This window comes from Protopterus annectens, chromosome 4.part1, assembly GCF_019279795.1.
Source record: "Protopterus annectens isolate FY-2018-M chromosome 4.part1, PAN1.0, whole genome shotgun sequence".
Lineage (NCBI taxonomy): Eukaryota > Metazoa > Chordata > Ceratodontiformes > Protopteridae > Protopterus > Protopterus annectens.
Genome location: NC_056734.1, coordinates 751,725,569 through 751,745,105, shown reverse-complemented (window position 1 = coordinate 751,745,105; position 19,537 = coordinate 751,725,569). Strand labels below are relative to the sequence as shown.

Here is a 19,537-nt window from a genome sequence, read left to right as displayed (position 1 = left end):
ATTTTTCAAGGCTAGCTAGTAAGCCTTGTATGCAGATGATGTGATGTGCTGCATTGGCAAACTCAATAAATTCGAACTGTATTTCTGTTGTGTTTGTATTATGTCAAAACTAAAAATAATATTTATTTCTGAAAAGGTGATTTTTTGTGCAATTTTAAAAGTTACAGTGAAAATACCTTTTAGCAAGTGTACAATGAAAACACATTTGAGATGCTTTAAGTCTTAGTAGCACATGTTGTACTAAAGTTTAGCTAATTACTTAAGGTTTTCTCTTAAAAATTGTAGTAAATCACTAACCATCACAAGGATGTAGTATAGCTAAATTTGGATCAAAATAGTAATGACAAATTTAGAAACTGCAATTCTTTTTCCAAAACATTTGGTTCAGAACAAAATACAGTTACTATTTTGTTCAGGGTGACAAATATGAAAGTTGTCAAAACACAAATACATCTCATGTATTTATAGCATGAGAGCTAAAATAGCACATAGTTTGCACAAAATAGAACTTTTCATTGTGTTCAATGCTGTAACAGAAAAAAGTACATAAAATTAGCATTTTCACATGAAAAGTGAAGTTGCAACAACACAATTCAAAGAAAAAGAATGATCTTTAATATGTTCAATGTAGCAGAAAATAAAACATGAAATGATCATTTTCACATGTATATTCAAAATGCACCTTCCCATTGCCTTTGAAGATGGTTAAACAATCTATAGATATTTTACAACAGAGTATCCCAGTTTTTTTCTTTCAAAATTTCAGAAGAATCTCAATTATTTTGGTGAAACAGACCTTTACTGGCAGTAAACAAATATAGATCAAGCATTAAGGCAGCACAGACATCTGGAATGAGCTTTAAAAGGTTTTAATTACGTATGTTCTAGGAATCTAAAATAAAACAACAATTAAATGTTACTTACTCGTATAGTTAGTGCTCCCTTTTCTTATTATATATCTCTTAACATTTCTTTCAGGTCTGAACAAAATAATGTAGCATTTGTTAAAAAATATGCAGCTCAGCAATCCTATGCTAGAAGCTAAAATAGCAAATATCTCAACAGCTACTGTATATTTGCCTTGTGTGCTGATATATGCAGGAATAAAGCCCACCCATACAGTGAGGAAAATCAGCATACTAATTGTGATGTAGCCAGCCTCATTGAAAGCATCTGGCAAAGTCCTAGACATGTAAGCTGCTATAAAACTGATAGTAGACAAGAACCCCAAATATCCCAGCATGCAATAAAAAAATGCAGTTTGACCTTCATTACACTCTAACATGGCCTTTGTGTCATCTAACTTTGTATTTAGTTCTGGGAAGGTGGATAGCATGCAACCCAAACACAGCATATTATGATTTGAACTAAGGAACAGAAAAAAATTAAATAATTAGGAACCTTGTTTCCTACCCACCGCTTTAATTTGCTATTGGGTCTCTTTGCATTGAAGGCAACAATCACAGTTGCTGTTTTTGCTAGTACCAGTGAGACACAAATAGTAAATATAATACCAAAGAAAGTATGGCGGATCATGCATGTGGCCTTTGTTGGCTGACCAATGAAAGCCAAGGAACAGATAAAGCATAACATAAGAGAAAGCAGTAGAAGGTAGCTGAGTCCACGGTTGTTGGCCTTGACAATTGGAGTGTCTCGATATTTGATAAAGATGCACAATATTAATGCAGTAACAAGCCAGAAGATGGTCACTGTGGTGATGATAGCAATGCCTAGTGGTTCTTCATATGTGAGGAATTCCACCTCTTTGGGAATACATTTGTCACGTCTTTCACTGGGCCGTTCATTTCCTAGGCATTTGAAGCAGTCATTTAAACCTAATAAAAATGGCAGAATTGGTTATCAAGCCCAGCAAAGTATATTATTACAATAGACAGCATTATACTTTGCACTGGTATTTCAAGGCTGCTTTTTTGTTTTAAAAATATTCCTAATGAGAATGTTTCATATAGGTTTGCATATAACAGGCACACACATTTGCATACATAACTTACAGTTTCCAATTTGTTATTCAACCTGAAGTGAGTGATGGCAAGACATGATGCAAGTGATGCATGTTTAGTAGTGCCTGACGTGCTGGTGGGCTAGCTGATGAGAGCAGACTAAATTCTGATGCCTGCCTTTGTTTTGTTGTTGGGAAGTAGGGCACAGGTTACTCACAACAGGAGATAACTTGACAGCCACTGCAAATGGTTTGCATATTTGTATTCAATAAAATTCATACATTAAGCCATGCAGATAGTCTGTTAAGCTTTTTACCTTGTTCTTCACTGGTTGCCATCTTTCATATTGAGTGTTAGGCTCTAAATTTCACCAATGCCTGTTTCTGGCAACAGATAATTGCTTTGTTAAGGGCAGATCATGCCTTCTGAACCTGGTGGACATCTTTGAGACAGTTACCAAGGCTATAGACGAGGGAAAGGTGGTACACACAGCCCACCTAGACTTCACAAAGGCCTTTGACACCATTCCCCATTCTGGTATTACAGACAAGCTCACCAGCCTGAACATAAACTCCTACATAACAAGATGGGTTGCCAACTGGCTCATGGACAGAACCCACATGGTGAGAGTTGTGGGAGCTAGGTCTGACTCTAAACCGGTTACAAGTGGCATTCCCCAGGGCTCAGTCCCAGGACTCCTCCTGTTCGGCATATACTTCTCAGAGGTACAAGCAAGCACAGGAGGACTATGGCTGACCAAGTTCGCAGACGACTGAAAACTAGGGGCTATAATTGACTCTCCGGCTGACACAGACATCCTCCAAAAGGGTCTCACTGAGATGGATACCTGGTGTCAAAATCATGGCCTCAAGCTAAATGCCAAAAAGAGCATAGTCATCCCCTTTGGAAAAAATAAAGTACCCACAAACTACCACATAGGTGGTAGTCCCCTAAATATGGAAGATGTAATAAAGGTCTGGGGACCCAAGTAGATACTAATCTCTCCTTTGATAATCACATTTCCAAAGTGGCTAGAAAATCCTTCTATATGGCCCACCTAATCACAAAAGGGTTCACATCCAGATCAAAAGAGGTCATTGTGCCCCTCTACTCATCACTCATCAGACCCATCATAGAGTACAATGCCCCATTTGTGATGTACCTTACAAGACATCTGCAACAGCTGGAAAGACCAGAGACATACCTCACCAAGAGGATCATTGGCCTCAAACAAATGCCCTATGCAGCTCGGCTAAAGAAACTCCAGCTGTACTCAGTTGCATACCGCCTACTCAGAGGTGATCTCTGCCTGACATACAAGGCCATGTCCAAGCCAGAAATGATGGACATGCTCCACCTAAAGAAAACCATATCCCTCTCGAGCCACACACTCTGGGGATCTAAACCTCACCACAACAATAAATCGGACTTGCTGGATCAAAAGATTCCTGTCCCAGAGACTTCCCATGCTTTGGAACAAGATTCCATCTACATTAGGCAGAGCTCCATGCTAACACTCTTCAAGAGAAACCTTGACGAGTGAATGGGAAACAGAAAGTTTACCCTGGGGATCACTTCAGTGGCTCTTCTGGACAGAGGCACAGGGAACTAATCTAAGGGGGCAGTGAAAGCCAAGACATTCTGGCTAGGCTTATAAATGCCTTCGGGTAGATAGTCTAGTACCTACCTATGAACCTAGGAACCTATATGTTCCTTTGCTTACTTGATATTTTTATCCCCTATACTTTGCAGCATAGTTCTAAACCAATCAGAGACAAATCTCAACAGAATCAGGGACAATCAGGGACACTTTTTAAATATTAATACTATTAACTTTGGATATTGAAAGAAGAAGGGCATGTGCATTATTATAGTTTTTGAAGTAAAAGAAATCTGTAACTCTTAATTATTTTCATTATTTATTAAGTATTTTACAATGCTAGCTCATTACTATTCAAAAAGTGCATGCTGATAGGTCAGCCCAACCAGTGTGCCCATTTTAAATCAAGCATATACCAGCAGAAAAAAATCAGGTCGCTGAAGTACCATTGAGTGTCAGACTTTCTTCTATTAGTATATGCTAGGGTATACATCTCAACTGTCCAGATTTTCACTGAATGTCTAAATATTTGCCTTATATTATTACTCTGTTCCTCATAAAATTTGTCGTTTTCCCGTAAATCACTAAGAAGTGAAGTCACTAGATGACACACATTTCAGTTTCAGACTTCATATCCTTCAGACAATGCACAATAGCACAAATCTTGTTAATCTAGCAACTTTCCAAGTTTATAAGAACAGCATTTACAATCAGTCCAGACCTTTGTCTCCTGTTATTTAGGTCTTTGTCCACATTTCATGAGCTTAGAAGTTGAGAGGTATGTGCAGAAATAAAGAGACGTACCTGATTTTCCTTGTATTTCTACCATGTCTATCTCATACCTTTAAGCTGTAAGGATTTTATAGTTTAAAAAAAAAGCAACAGAGATCTCCCTTTCTTCTTTGCTAGTTTTTTCAGCATTGATGCACTGTGCAAGTGTGGGAACATAAGTTCTGTACACATGCACAGTACATCAACAAATGTTGAAGAAGGAAGACGCAACATGGAGGAACACTACGGCATAGTTATACAAAGACATTATTTAAGAAAAGTAAGCAATTTTTTTCTCAAATAATGTTATTGTATAATAGCAATGACCAACTCGTGGGTGTGGGAATATGAGGATTTACCTATGGATGTCTGTGTTTAATCACTTGGGCTTTGATCTTGTGATCAAACCAGGCCAAGAGTGGATAAATCCTCAATATACCCACATCCACTCATTAGATATTGCTTAATAATTCACCACCTTTTCTCCAAAGGCCATCAATTTTAGGAGAGATTAAGAGGAACACAACTAAATTTTGAGTCAAAATCAGGGATGTTTCTGAAAATTAGGGACAGTTGAGAGGTATTCTTTGCATTATCTTGGTCATTGGTCTAGCAGTTGGCTTAGAGGATTAAGGTGCTATTAATGGGCTATTTCCTGTGGTCCAGTGATGCAAGGTTTGATTCCTTCAGCTTCTATTGTCGAACTGTATGATTCTGAGCAAGTAACTCAACTAGACACTGCTTGTGAGCTGTGTCTAAAAAAGCTCCATAGAGAAAACAAATAAATATCTTGCTCTTAATGCCTCACTGACCATAACACATTTTGTTATGTACTGATAAACAAAATGTTACTCGACTACCTAATCTTTAAGATCTTTCATTATCCATTCTACATATTACATATTGCTTTAGTTAAGTCTACTCCACTGAGAGATTTAACGATTTGTTCACACATTTTACTTTCTTCCAGGATTTCTTTTCTTTTATTTAACTACAATCAGTATTTCTTTAGAAAAACCTGTTGTTCTCTTACTACTTTCATTAGTCATGCCCTGCACAATGTATACTATACTACTGTCTATTTCTCTGGCATCCTTTTTTACCTTGGTTTTAATGTTTTATAATACTATCTACTTTCCTGAAGCTGTTCCCCTGCTTTGCCCTGATAAGTTTTACATGGACTTATTCAATCTTTTCAAATGTGCTAATTGGCTGATTGTCTGCAACTCAGAAATCCTAGGACTGACTAGTGACTTGTACACTGGGCAAGCTGAAGATGGAGAAGAGGAGTTAGCATCCAAATCTGTCTAACAAATCCAGAGAAAATGGATGCGATCCATCCATCCATCTGCAATAAGATGCATGCCATGCAGAGTACTGTCCTGGAATAGATGTTTGCCCCTGCCATGCTATGCCCATCTGATAGCCTTCATGAGTGATGTGCATCAATGAGGAGCTCAGAAGAGAGGCATTGCAGGCCACTTCTTGTTTAAGCCTGCACTTTTGCCACCAATGGCAGTGTTAGGACACAAAACACCCTCATGACTGCCTGGCTAATGAACACATAATGACTGTCTCTTACCTAGTGATGTTGAATGGAAGATGATTACGGTATAGGCTAAATGGTCAACATTTTTATGAACTCCTCTGTTGCCTCACCCCCTAGTCCAGATGACCTTGTTATTAAGGCAAGCTAAAGCTGGGCAGCCTCCAAAAGATGGCTGCAGCACTATCTTTGGCATTCTTTATCTGTCAGTAAGGAGATTTACTCTGCAATCACTGTCCACTTTTAATGCTTCATAACTTTTTTGCATTCTGCTTTACCTAGGCCACTGTTTATATATCTGCTTCACAAATAAATGTTGGTTCTATTTAAAAATAACAGGGCATTGATTTAAAGTTATTAAAAATAAGTTCCATTTTCATCATCTGAAATTCTGGGAATGATACCATTGATCGCTAAGTATAATTTAAGAGCATTTTGATTCTGTTATGGCAAATGTATATGTGTGTAAGCAAAATTAAAACAGCCTAAGTACAGAACACTGAATAATGTACACTGAGTAGTAAATATATGAAAAGCACAACTTATGAATTGTATTCTGCCGTAAAATGCCAATTTTCATTAAACCTCATATTTTCTAGTGGATTGACAGTCCAAACTCATTTTAAAGTATTTTATAGGGGAACATTTGAAAAAAAAATGAAAAAAAAAACATGAGTGACCATATTAATAACCTTATTATCTTGAAAGCTTGAGTTCCTTGCACACTTTAGATATATTAAATATCCATGAAATATAGTTTTTCCCGAATGCCTGCTCACTGAATACTAATCTGAAAAATATGCTGTTTTAGATGTGACCATACAGATAATACCTCACAACTTCTTACTACAAAAAACTTGGACAAAGCCTAAAATAATGGAGTGACAAAGACACAATATTAGGGACAGGTTTTAAATATTGCTCTTATAAACTTTGAAAGTTGCTAGAATAACAGGATTTGTGTTAGCATGAATTTTCAGAAGGATATGAAATCTGAAACTCTAATTTATGTCATTATTTAGTGACTTCAATCCTCAGTGATTAGCCAGAAAACCACAAATTTAATTGAGGAATAGATGAAAAATATGAGCCAAAAATCTGGACAGTTCAGTGGTATGATAGAGATTAAAGGACTAGTTGTCCACTTATATTTCTAGTAAACAGACTGCTAGCCCCCTAACTATCAAATGATCATATGACGTTCCTTTTGGACCATTCTAACTTGGCACTAAAGTGATTGTACAAGTTCATTTAAAACTCAGTTTCATAGTCTCTTATTTCCTTCTCCCATCACCTTCAGATTCCTTGAGTGGTAGGAGCACTGTAGTGCCATATACCATTATAGGTAATTTTAATGTTAATTTTCTTGGTCTTAGGGGATCTGTGAAAGCATACATTAAATTAATTCATCTTATACAAACTGACTGAACAAACTGCTTCAATTCAATAAGTACCCAAAACAAAAACTACAATGCACTTAACACAGCTTCTCAATTCTAGCACCAAAGTTCTGGGAATCCTTTACTCAGATCCTAAAAAAGATGATATCCTACACAAAATTCAGTATACAGTTTAAAGAATTTCTTTTCAGACAAGTCCAACCAGTCTGCTTCCACTCTGGCCTTGCATCGTAAACTCTCCCCTTCATCCCAGTATAACCCTACCTTGTTATTCCTTCTTCTTTGTCTCTTACTCTCATACACTCACCCACTCATCTGTCATCATCCATTTTTACCCCCTTTTTCTTTTTCACCCTGTGTCTTCCTCTCCCTCCTCTTTTTTCCACTCATCTTCATCACCCTCAGTCTCTCCTGTCTTCTTTCTTTGCCTTATCCTTGTCTTCCCTCTTTCTCGCTCTCCACCTAACTGCCCTACACATAAATCTTCAATTTTTATTTATTTCAAAATGTGAACTGTCTTTTTTTCCTTTCATTTTGTAAATATCATATATAGCCTTTGTTGACTGTTTTGTTTTACCTCATTCATAACAGTTTAATTGTTAGCACTACTTCTGTACCTATATCCTCCCAGGCTGAGCCTGAAATCAATCCACCATGATTAAGTGCTCTACCCTGGTAAACAAAACCAAAGAAATAAGTAAAAATCCTGTAGGAACCAACACGCATACAGTTGTTTGTCACATTTTTCCCTAGCAAATAATATTTGCTTTGTCAGAAATTTAGCTCACACGAGTGATCATTTGTTAACTGTAATTTAACTAGATTGTCACCAACTCTCATTAATCTCCATAAATGATATCTCATTTTCACTAAATATCTAAAATATGGTTATACTCATTAGATAAATCTAATCATATTATTAGACATACAAATGATCAACACTTGGACCACACAACACTGAAGCTGCAAAACAGCTAAATGTTACTACAGCTGTTAGTCCATGATAGCACCACTGTACTGTGGTGTTTGGAGTTTTGCCCATTCAAGCAAGGCAGGGCATAGTTCCAGTCTGTACTTAAGTGACAGTTATCTGGTAGAGTCCTTTCCTTGAATTTCCATCTTCCAAAGTCTACCACTTTCTACCTTTTCACTCAGCTGACCCTAGTTCACATTAGGGCCATAAACTAAGTTTCTAGTACTTCATAATTGCCTTTCGAGATATCTGAAACTGAATCTAAATTATTAAGCTCATTTTAGCCAATAACCCAGAGATTTTGTTTCATTTCTGTTACTTGTTTGGTTGTTCCACTTTTGTTTATTTATTTGATTGTGTCTGCTTCTGTTTGGTGTAATATTTCATCATTTTAACATCAGTTCATCCATTGTGCATACCTGGTAACTTAACATTGATTTGAATTTCTGGAAACATCTCAGAGCAGTTTGCCTCTTACTATTTTAATGCTTGATTCAGCATCTATAAGGTATATTTATGATATATCTCTTGTTCTCATTTTAACTGTTATACCATCCAGCATCCCTGGTATGATCTTTGCTCTTTATTTTTGATTGAAAATACTTAGGAGCATAGAGCAGGGATAAAACAAGGACAGCTCATAATGCAAGACCTGGATGGGGTTTCTTGATTTTCCTTAGTCACAATGTATCATTTCAGGGTGAAATCATCTATTTCACCTGACATTTCATGTCTTCATAAGACAGCAAGGATGCTTCCACAGCATGACTGGTCAATAAGTGAAATCTGTATTGTAGTCCATAGGTCTGCACAGGGTGCGCTATATCAGTGCCAGATTCATTCACAAGACAAGTATGTATCCAACTTCGAAGGAGCTAACTTACTGCTCATGAGTGAGGCTGGGTTGGACTTCAGTTTTTGTCTTTAGCCGTTAGTTTTGATTATTTCAAGAGTTTCAGTGCATGATACTCTGATGTACATGGTGTTGCCTGTAAGAACAAAGATTTGATATACACTACTTTCTGTAAATCTTAAACTGTGAGTTAATTGTCATTATACAAGGACTCCCTATTACTATTCAAAAACATGCACGCTGATTAGCCCAGCCCAACCAGCATGCCCATTGTAAATCCCACAATATACCAATGGAAAAAGGTCCAGTCATCCAGACTTTTTTCTGTTGGTATAAAGTGCCCCAAAACCTTTTTTTTTTTACAATTAAAAAAAAAGAGAAAACGGAGCAATGGAGACTTTCTTTTCTCTGTTGCTTCCGTTTTAAAGCATGGATGTACTGGGTATGCATGGGAATGCAAGACGCATATGCATGTGCAGTACATCAGAACTAAGAAGCAGTGTACCACAACCGACATAAGAACAGTAATCCGCTGTTATACAAAGACATTATTTAAGAAAAGTAAGTATTTTTTTCTTAAATAATGTCATTGTATAATAGCAATAACTGACTCCGTGGTTGTGGTATATTGAAGATTTACCCACGGTTGCCTTTGTTTAATCACTCAACTTCGCCCTCATGATTAAACCACACCAACTGTGGGTAAATCTTCAGTATACCACACCACGTCATCGGTTATTGCTTTATTACTTCTCCTCTAAATGGTGAATTCATTATGTATTGGAGATGTATGAATGACTTTAACATATTGCTTTATTGCCTTTTTTGTAAATAACACCTTTTAAACTCTCATGCTACAAGTGGGAATCCAAGCATTATAATGCATGTTTATATTACTTCATGTATACTGTACTGTTTGTAAACATTTTTATGGTGTATGTAATACTTTGTGAAGCTTTTCTCACAGGGTCTCTGCTGAAAAGGGTTTAAGCTCAGTCAGACATTCCCAGTCAACAAATGTCAGATAAATAAATAAATTATCAGGAAAGTGTAGCCTTTCATTTTAAATAAAACTTAAAAATGGTACAGTTTCCCAGGGGAAGTACCGACACCTTCAATTATATTACTGGGACAGGAACAGAATGAGGATAACTTGTCATTTACCACCCACCAGCTAATATGAAGGAATTCCTGCAAGAGTTCATAGACTTCTCTTGAAACTCATTGCTTAATCCCCTAATAGTTAGTTTTGTGTGACATTGGTGTCTTTTATGGTGATGGTGAATCTGTGACTTTTACAAAATAATACATTGTGATTAGAAAGAAATACAGGTTTGCTCACTTTATTGTCTCTGCAATCCATCCATGAACTTGATATTTTGACTGAGTGCAGTAACTTTAAACTTGGGGTGAAACAAATCTTTTGGTCAGACTACTGCCTGATCCACTTTAATTTGGAGCTGTTGAATACAGAAACATGAGTAATGGGAATAGTGGTTACCTAATCCCTGACCATGACCAACACCGCCATGACTGTAATGTGGGTGATTCCCATTCACTTGCTGCCATGTACAACACCTGTATGGTACTTGTACATAATCATCTTATGCTGGTTAGTATATGTCCTGCAGCTCTTGGGTTGCAGAGGAAAAAGGACAAAATATTGGTTGAAATCTTCTTGCCTTCTTGGAACAGGACCTTTACTGTTTTAGTACCATTCAAAGACCTGATGTAAGAAAGCACTTCTGTTTTGTATTGAAACAATCAACTAAAGTTTTCTGAGGTGGTAAATAGACTGTGCAGTCTATCTTGGGTGATCATTTCTAGGGTTTTTTTCAGCATCTGATTGTGAGACTGGTGACTGATTCATTGCAGACAAAGTGGACATTCTTAGGAGTAATACTTTCTCTTCCCTGATGCTTCCTTGGACTCTGTGATTATCCTAGTGAGAAGCTAACTGGACTGGACATGGAGTGAATGTTATCATACCTCTCAACCGTACCAAATTCCTTAGAATTTACTGGTTTTGATGGCAACATAATGGGGTGCCATTAATTCCTGAGTGACCCCTTTCAAATCCCAAATTTGCTTTTTTCTTTTATTTACAATTCTTAGTTACCACTGACGTCACCACTCATCACCAACGTATCCCGGAACATCATCAACATGCAGGGGCATGCGTGATGACATCAGTGTCATGAGACAGTGACTCTGGATCTTTAATTTAACCAGCCTTCCCACAAGGTTTTGGTGTGTGTTCTAGTTACTGATAAATTTGTCTGTTGGGTACACTTATATAAATCCCTTTTCTACCCTACAGCAAGTCAAACTTACTTTTTTTAAAAGTTCTTTTTCATGTCTGTCCACCCTAAAGAAAACATAATTTTCATTTGGAAGCTATGACTAAGTGAGAGTCCCGGGAACAAGAACTGATCAGGGATGGGTGGGAGGTTAGGGAGGCAGCCTACTCCAAAAGAAATAAATTCAAAATGCCAGACTGCAGTTAAATTTCTAGCATCAGCCTCTGCTTCATGGAGGACAGGACACAGACTTCTGAAACTTCGGCTTATCAAAGCTTCTACTTACAATAATGGAGGAACAACTTCTTCATGTAATATGATTATCATCTTCTTGAAGAATCATTAATGTATAAATCACATAACCTAGTATTTGACCCAGGTGTGTATACATCCTAAACATTATTGCAGTATTAGGGGAACCCACTCTCTGTAGAGGCTGGTCAGTCTCTTTTCTCCGCATCAGCCCGCATCTTTACAAAGTATCTGCATATTCAGATTACACTTCAGTTGTATCAGCAACTTTTGCTGCAGCTGATGTGGAAACGTTCCCAAGCACTATTTTCTTTCTCTGCCTCACTTAATTGTCCAGCTGTACTACCTTCGCCCTCCTTTGCCTTAGTTATCACCAGTCAGTTGAAGTAATGCTATATTCTGCAGAAAATAAATCCAGTGAGTACAGCAAATGAATGTGCTTCTTCATCGATGTTCTCTTATCAAATGCACTTGCCTTTTACTTGTGTAGCATCTATAGTGCATTACTGGGGCTGGAGAGTGGTGGGGTGTTATGTGTTACCAGGAGTCAGGTAGCTTCTCTCCTGCACAGAGCACTGGGTTTTCACCCCCCACCCTGGCATGATGTATTGTCAAGTCTTCACTACTTTGGAAAAAGCTGCATTCAAGGCAGCTCGTCCGTCTTTGCATTGTCCCAGACTGCGCTGTAGTCCACCAGGAGGCAGAAGTAGGGCACTTCTTTCTTTTCAAATTTGTTTGTGTTACTTATCCAGCATTATTTTCCAAGGGTTAGTGCTGTCTTTTTAGTTTTATTGTTTTTTTACTTTTAATAAAGCCTTTTGAGGATGGTTAGTAACATCACGTTCAGTTATGTTTGCAGGCCTTAGTAAAGTTGGTGATTTCTTTGGCTTTTCCAGCTTCTTCACTTAGAATGGCCTTAACAAATATTTCAGCTTTGCAGATATGCATATAATGTAAAAGAATGACAATAGCGTAGAAAGTGGGATGTATAAATACTAGGACTGTTAGAAGAATTTGTTTTTTGAGCTTTTATAAAGCTGGAAAACATTGTAGGATGGAACCTAATGCTGCATCCTTTAGAAGTAGTATATAAAAAAGAGTAAAACACTAGTTTGTCACTATTTTGTCTTAGAATTATTTCTTACACTCTTTCATTTGAACTTAACTGAGATATTAAAAAAGGGACAGATGATAATGTCTGACATTTCCCCATGGAAAATGCAGAACGACTCTTACTTGTACCTCAAAAGCTTCTGACACATTTTTTTCTTAAGATCTTTAAAGCGAATATCCATGGTAAATCATAAGGTATCCAGTTAACAAACATTTGTTAGTGTGAAGCAACACATTTGAAGTATGCTTTTACCTTCCTTGTTAAAGTTGTTAGCATTCTACATTTTCCCCATTTTGTTACCCATTTTGGTAGGCTTTCATTGTGTTTTTGTGAAATGAAGATTGAAAGCAGTAAAATACACTTCTACTGTGTGAATAAATATAAATATAAAGAGTTACATTTTTTTGAAAGCTTAACCATTGAACACTTGTCATTATTTTTCTTAGGTCTTCTGCCTTTTTAACTTGCCCAGGCCTTTTATCTAGACAGGCGCCTTCTCACCCGGAGAGGAGAACTACATGTACTGCTCAGTCTCAAAACTGTCACACTTGTGATGTTATTGACAAGTTTAATTTTAGTTGTGTGCTTCACTCCCTCTTACTATTATGACTTTATTGCATAATCTAGTGTTTCTTGGTGTGGTACTGAAGTGTAAGATGTACATCTATTGACATCGTTGTGGGTCAGTCCTTCTTATCACACGTTTAGACAAGTATATAGACATTCTTTATCCTAGCTTCTGGTCTGTGTTGTAGTAATCAGTATGTTACATCTGTGATGTCTGTGCCCTGGCCCAGCAATCAAGGATCCTCAATCCTCACCACTAACACCAGAGAGGGTGTCTCATATATGAGGAAAGGATAACAAATACACACAGTAAAGTGCAATTTCCCTTAAGAGCACACAGAGATCACAGTCAGTCAGGGGCTGGTTGCTCCCTTGCTCCCCAGTTCCCCAATAAGACTCCCCACTGGCACAGCTATAGGGTCCAGATCTCAGCCTAGCTGGGCAAGCAAAAATCTCCAGCACCCTCTCTGTCCAACCAGTGTTTCATGTCCCTGCCCAAGTAGCTGACACACACACACTTTGAGATAAGAGTTTATACAACCACACAGACACTCCTGGGGAAGGCTGGCACAGGTTCTTCAGCTGTGCCCCTTTTACCCAGACTATACGGTAGTAATTACTGCCACCACCCAGCTAATATTATCAGCTACCCAAAGGCCCTTAAAAGGGTGTCCAATTATTACTGTGCGGTATTATTATCCACCTTCTAGCCCTCCCTCAGGGGTCCACTCTATGTATAGTAACCCTTTGTCCCAATATACAGATTCCCCCTTTCCTTGAGAATCAGGTGCCTCCCTAGTTACCTGCCTCAGGCCTTGCTATGTAAGGTCTGAGAGTTGAGCCTGTCTCAACTCTCTCCTTCTAACCCTTCCCAGCTCCCCTTCCACAGGAAGTCTAGCATCTTCTGACAGAGGTGCCTCACTGTCAGCCTGGGTACTACTACTCACCTCTACCTTTGCAGTCATTCTGTCCAAGGGAGCAACAGTACCCACAAGGAGCTGTGACTCACCTTCAGTTTCACTGCTACAGAGTAGCTCCCTCCCTGAAGTAACCACCTCAGCAGTCCTGGCTGCAAATATGCAGTCTGTCTGGGTCTCCCACAGGCTACCAGACCAGCATGTTTGTCTCCTAGACTCACTGCATGTAACTGCATAAGCACATGGTACTGCTTCATCCAAATCTTTCCCATTAAGGACATCTGCAGGATGGTAGTTTAGTACCCCCTGTTGTCTCAAGACAACCTACTATTGGCATTTTGTCTTTCCCACTTACTGGCTCCCTCATCTTTAGTTCCCCACCTTGCCTCTGTTGGCATCTGTATGCCACATGGCCCCACTGGTTGCATACAAAACATTTAACCCTAGCTCCTGGACGTGTACCTGGACTACTTGCTTCCCCTGCTACTGGCAGATTCTGTTGTGGCAGTCTGTGATGCCCACCATGGTTTCCTTGAGACCCATAAGCAATACTGGGGGTCACCTTCCTGTGCAGGGCTGCCCTGCTTGCCAGGTATAGGTCTCCCTTCTTCCCCAACTCATCTGAAGTAGCACACTATCAGCTAACCAGATCCTCATGTTCTCAGGCAAAGTGCTAAGGGCTTGTTCCCTCACCAAAAGGTCTGCCAGCCCTTTAAAAGTGGTGATCTGACATCCACTCACCCACCTGAGGAAATAAGTGCTCAATTCAGCAACATATTCACACACACTTTCATCTGCCTTGCATCTATGCTCACAAAACTTTTTCCTATTTGTTTCAGGTGTTAGTTTAAACAGTTCTAAAAGACATTTCTTTACAGCAGTATAATCCAAACATGCAACATCAGGCATTTTAGATAATGCAGTTACAGCTTTACCATGGAGTAAGGGGGTTAGGAACTGTACCCAGAGCCCTTGGTCAACTTCATACTGTTTACATACCCTCTCAAACATACGAATGAAACTATCAACATTATCACCGTATTTAAACTGCGGAAGAAATTCACTGACCTTTTGTGCTTCGGGGTCCAGTTGCTACCTTCCCCATTACCTCCATGACTCTGATGAATAGTCAGCATCTCCTTCTCATGCTGCCTCTGTCTCTATTGTTCCTCAGCTTGCAGACATAACAGTTTCTCATTCTCCTCAGCCTGCAAACATCGCAGTCTCTAATTTGCTTCTAATTCCACATGCCTGGTCTCCAACTCAAGTCTCTTTAGCTCCAGCTGGATTTGTAAGACCACTGCAGAAAGGTTGAGCTGTCCATTCTCTGAGGAAATTATATTTCTACTGCCAGTCTGATTGTCCTCCTGGTTGCTGCTTTCTGATGCAGCTGTAACCAAGGCTGCAATCAGGTCTGCCTTAGTAAGGTTTCCATGTACCAGTCCCCTAGCCTGGTACATCTCTGCCAGCTGTCTCCTTGTCAGCTTTCCATGCTCCTCTGCTGGCATGCTGCCTGCTCACCCTGACTAACTAAGCTAACAAAAGAAATAAAACAATTGTGATCTGAACTCTGAGTATTCACTGCTTGGCTGTTTTAGAGTACAAAACACCTTCAAAGCTCACTGTATGCAAGCTACAGGATTCACTCTATCCACACCACTACAATACAATTAATATTTGTCAACTAATTAATATTTGATGTGGATATCCCACCACTGCCACCAATTAATATGTGATGCCTGTGCCCTGGCCCAGCAATCAAGGATCCACAATCCTCACCACTAATACCAGAGAGGGCATCTCATATATGAGGAAAGGATAACAAATACACACAGTAAAGTGCAATTTCCCTTAAGAGCACACAGAGATCACAGTCAGTCCAGGGCTGGTTGCTCCCTTGCTCCCCAGGTCCCCAGTAAAACTCCCCACTGGCACAGCTATAGCGTCCAGATCTCAGCCTAGCTGGGCAAGCTAAAATCTCCAGCACCCTCTCTGTCTAACCAGTGATTTGTGTCCCTGCCCAAGTAGCTGACACACACACACACTTTGAGATAAGTTTATACAACCACAGAGACAATCCTGGGAAAGGCTGGCACATGTTCTCCAGCTGTGCCCTTTTTACCCAGACTATGCAGTAGTAATTACTGCCACCACCCAGCAAATATTATCAGCTACCCAAAGGCCCTTAAAAGGGTGTCCAATTATTACTGTGCAATATTATTATCCAATTGGTAAATGTGACTAATCAGTCAAGGTTTATTAGAGTGGCTTTGTACAATAAACTCTATAAATATGCAATGTACTCTAGAGCTTAACTTATCTCTACACAAACCAGCCACAGTTAAAAGGTTTTAAAATATTTAATAATAAATAATTAAAACCACAAGACAATACTTTCTACTACACAGTCAGTGCTAGTCAAGAGAGTTCAGAGATCACACAGAAATACTTAAAATAAATAAGTAGTACAGTTTTGACATCACAGAAAAACACTTAGTCTAATCTTTATAATTCCTGGCTACCGCTAGAAGAAAACACAGTTCTAACATACTACTTACATGGGTCTATATTAGAACACCGAACATTCAAAATGTCGAGTGTTCTAATATCAAACCCTAGCAATCGAAAAAAAAAAAAACATTGAACATTCAGAAAAGCAAATTTTTTCCTAGGGAAAAAAATTGCTGTTCCAAAACACATACACACAAAACAAGCACACCAAACAAACAGCAATCCACACACATACACCTAAACTCTAACACCTAACCCTACACTAAACTATACAAACACCACTAACTATCCACTTACCTTAACCCAAACCCTAACCCTAAGGTCCGTCACTATTGCACAGTCACCTTACCCATGTCCTATCCCTAACTCACCTAACCCACCCTAACCCACACATCCACACAATCGCACACTTACCTGACCCGCACCCTAACCCTAACTCACCTAACCTACCCTAACCCACACATCCGCACAATCGCACACTTACCTGAACCCGACCCGTAACTTTCTACCAGATCGCTGAAAATACCGAAGCAACAGAAACGGACAACCAAATTCTTTCCCCAGGAAAGAATTTGGTTTCCTGTTACTTCAATATTTTTAGGGTTCACTGAAAGCGGGTCGATATTAGAACACCCGACATTTTAAATGTTCGGTGTTCTAATATAGACCCTACGTACATAAAGAGAGCATAAGGCAGAGCTGTGAGTTGGATGGTTAGACAAAAATGCTTAATAATTTCTGGTTCTCACTGTTTAAATTGAAACTGCAGTTCTGCTAAACATTACATCATGTCACACTTTCCTGGTGTTCCCAGGGTGACAGAAACTACATTTATATTCTTTTACACTTAGAGCAATAAAGGACATTCCACAAGTAAATTCTGGTTATTAACTTTAGCCTTAAAACAATAGGCAGGAAGCCTTCATCTAGCTGGACTGGAGCTGACTTATAAACATCAAAGACACTCATGAAATAATTTTAATTTCAAAGGACCAACAAGAAATGTTTGACTTAGCTTTCCTTACAGCAGAGGACAATGTTGCCACATTGTTTTAAGTTCAACATTTCACAGTATTTACAAATGATAGAATTATGTACCAAATTCTATTTGACAAGGCTCGCAGCCTTCACCCATCTCTACCAGTCTTCACAACATGATTAGGACATTAACATGGTTGTAATGTTTACATATGTTGCTGAGTTGGATTCTCAACATGTTGTTAAAGTAATTAAGGTATTGAGTATTATGCATTCAATAGTATTGTGAGCCAACAGTTTTTGTGTTACTGGAAGGTGAGAGGAAAAGAAAATAGTCTTCAGTTTGAGAATATTGCATTCCTTCTTAGCAGTACAGTTTATGCCATCTTTGCAAGAAGCAGTAATGTAACAACATTTCTTTTGAAATCACTATTTAGTTTGCTTTTGACATGGGTATATTAACTGTTTTATATGCTTATGTTTAAGATGTATCATTTGGTAATATTCCCAACTCTGAGATATCATTCAGCTGTGTTATAAATCACTTCTTTAAGTCACCTTAAGCTTGACAATAACTGTATGGAAGGTACTGCACACTTGAACCAAGAGCGCTTGCACTAAGTGACCTGAAGATAATGCATTTTATCATGTAAATGCATACAGATTTGATTAAGAGGATCCAGATCAGTAACTCAAATGGCCAGAATACATAGCCTGAATAAGGCACCTTATTCAAATTAAAATAATAAAAACGAGTCTAGCACAGAGATGCCTAAATCAGATCAATGCTAGAAGGCAATTCAGCTTTCATGATATCTCTGAATGGTGTTGAAATGTTCTTAATTTTAAAACACTTTTTATAGAAGTATTATCATTTAACTTTGGTACTGTAGTTGCATTAGGTCAGCTAGAATAAATCTTCTTTTCCCCAGATGTGTTAATGCCCCTTGTCTATTGTATAGTATAATTTTAGGGAGTGCAACTTTAAAAACATGTTTAACATCCCAATTTATATACTTGTACAATGTATTTGTGTCCACTTATTATTTCTGACCGTGCTGGCCTATCCATTCCTTCAAATTCTTAACTTTTTTGCTCACACAAAAAGTATGAGCAATCCTCACATACAACATAATATGTAGCATGCAGTATGGCAGTCAAAATAACACACACACACACACACACACACACACACACACACACACACACACACACACACACACACACACGTGCACCATATCTCTTTATTTCTTCAATTTGTATCCCACAATTCCAACGGAGTGGGTGGGGTTACATAACTATGTATGCAAATTTCATGTTAATCAGCGTTTAGAATTTTGACCAGTTGTACCTACTTTTCATGGGCCTTTGTCCAGATTTTTGATGTTTCCAGGTTGAGAGGTATGAATGTTATGTCTTTTTTTGTAAGACATCAGGAGCTTGATTTCAAGTCTACATCTCATAACTTGGAAACTCATCGGACCTATTAAGCTTATTCTGTCTTTATTGTACATCCATGGTCCTGCTGAATTCAGATTCTCTCTTCCTCTTTAAACTTGGAGATCGCTTCATCTATTTTAAAGCACACCTTGGTTGCCTTCAGTACTCAAGAAACAATTTTTTACTGTAGACATATTTGAAAGTTACCACACCCTTACCTTATCTTTATTGTGAAGGCTGTAGAAAAATTAAGCAGCTTGGATCCTTTCTTGAAACCTATGGGCTCTTAGGGCCATTTTTCTCTAGTTTCAAGTCACTCAACAATACCGTGAAAACACTTACTAAAGTGGCTAA

General features: G+C 38.4%; 1 pseudogene; it reads right to left on the bottom strand.

Moving 5' to 3' along the window:
• Window positions 1–916: 916 nt before the first annotated feature.
• LOC122801296 overlaps window positions 917–19,537 on the bottom strand; it is a 111,250-nt pseudogene continuing 92,629 nt past the window's right edge.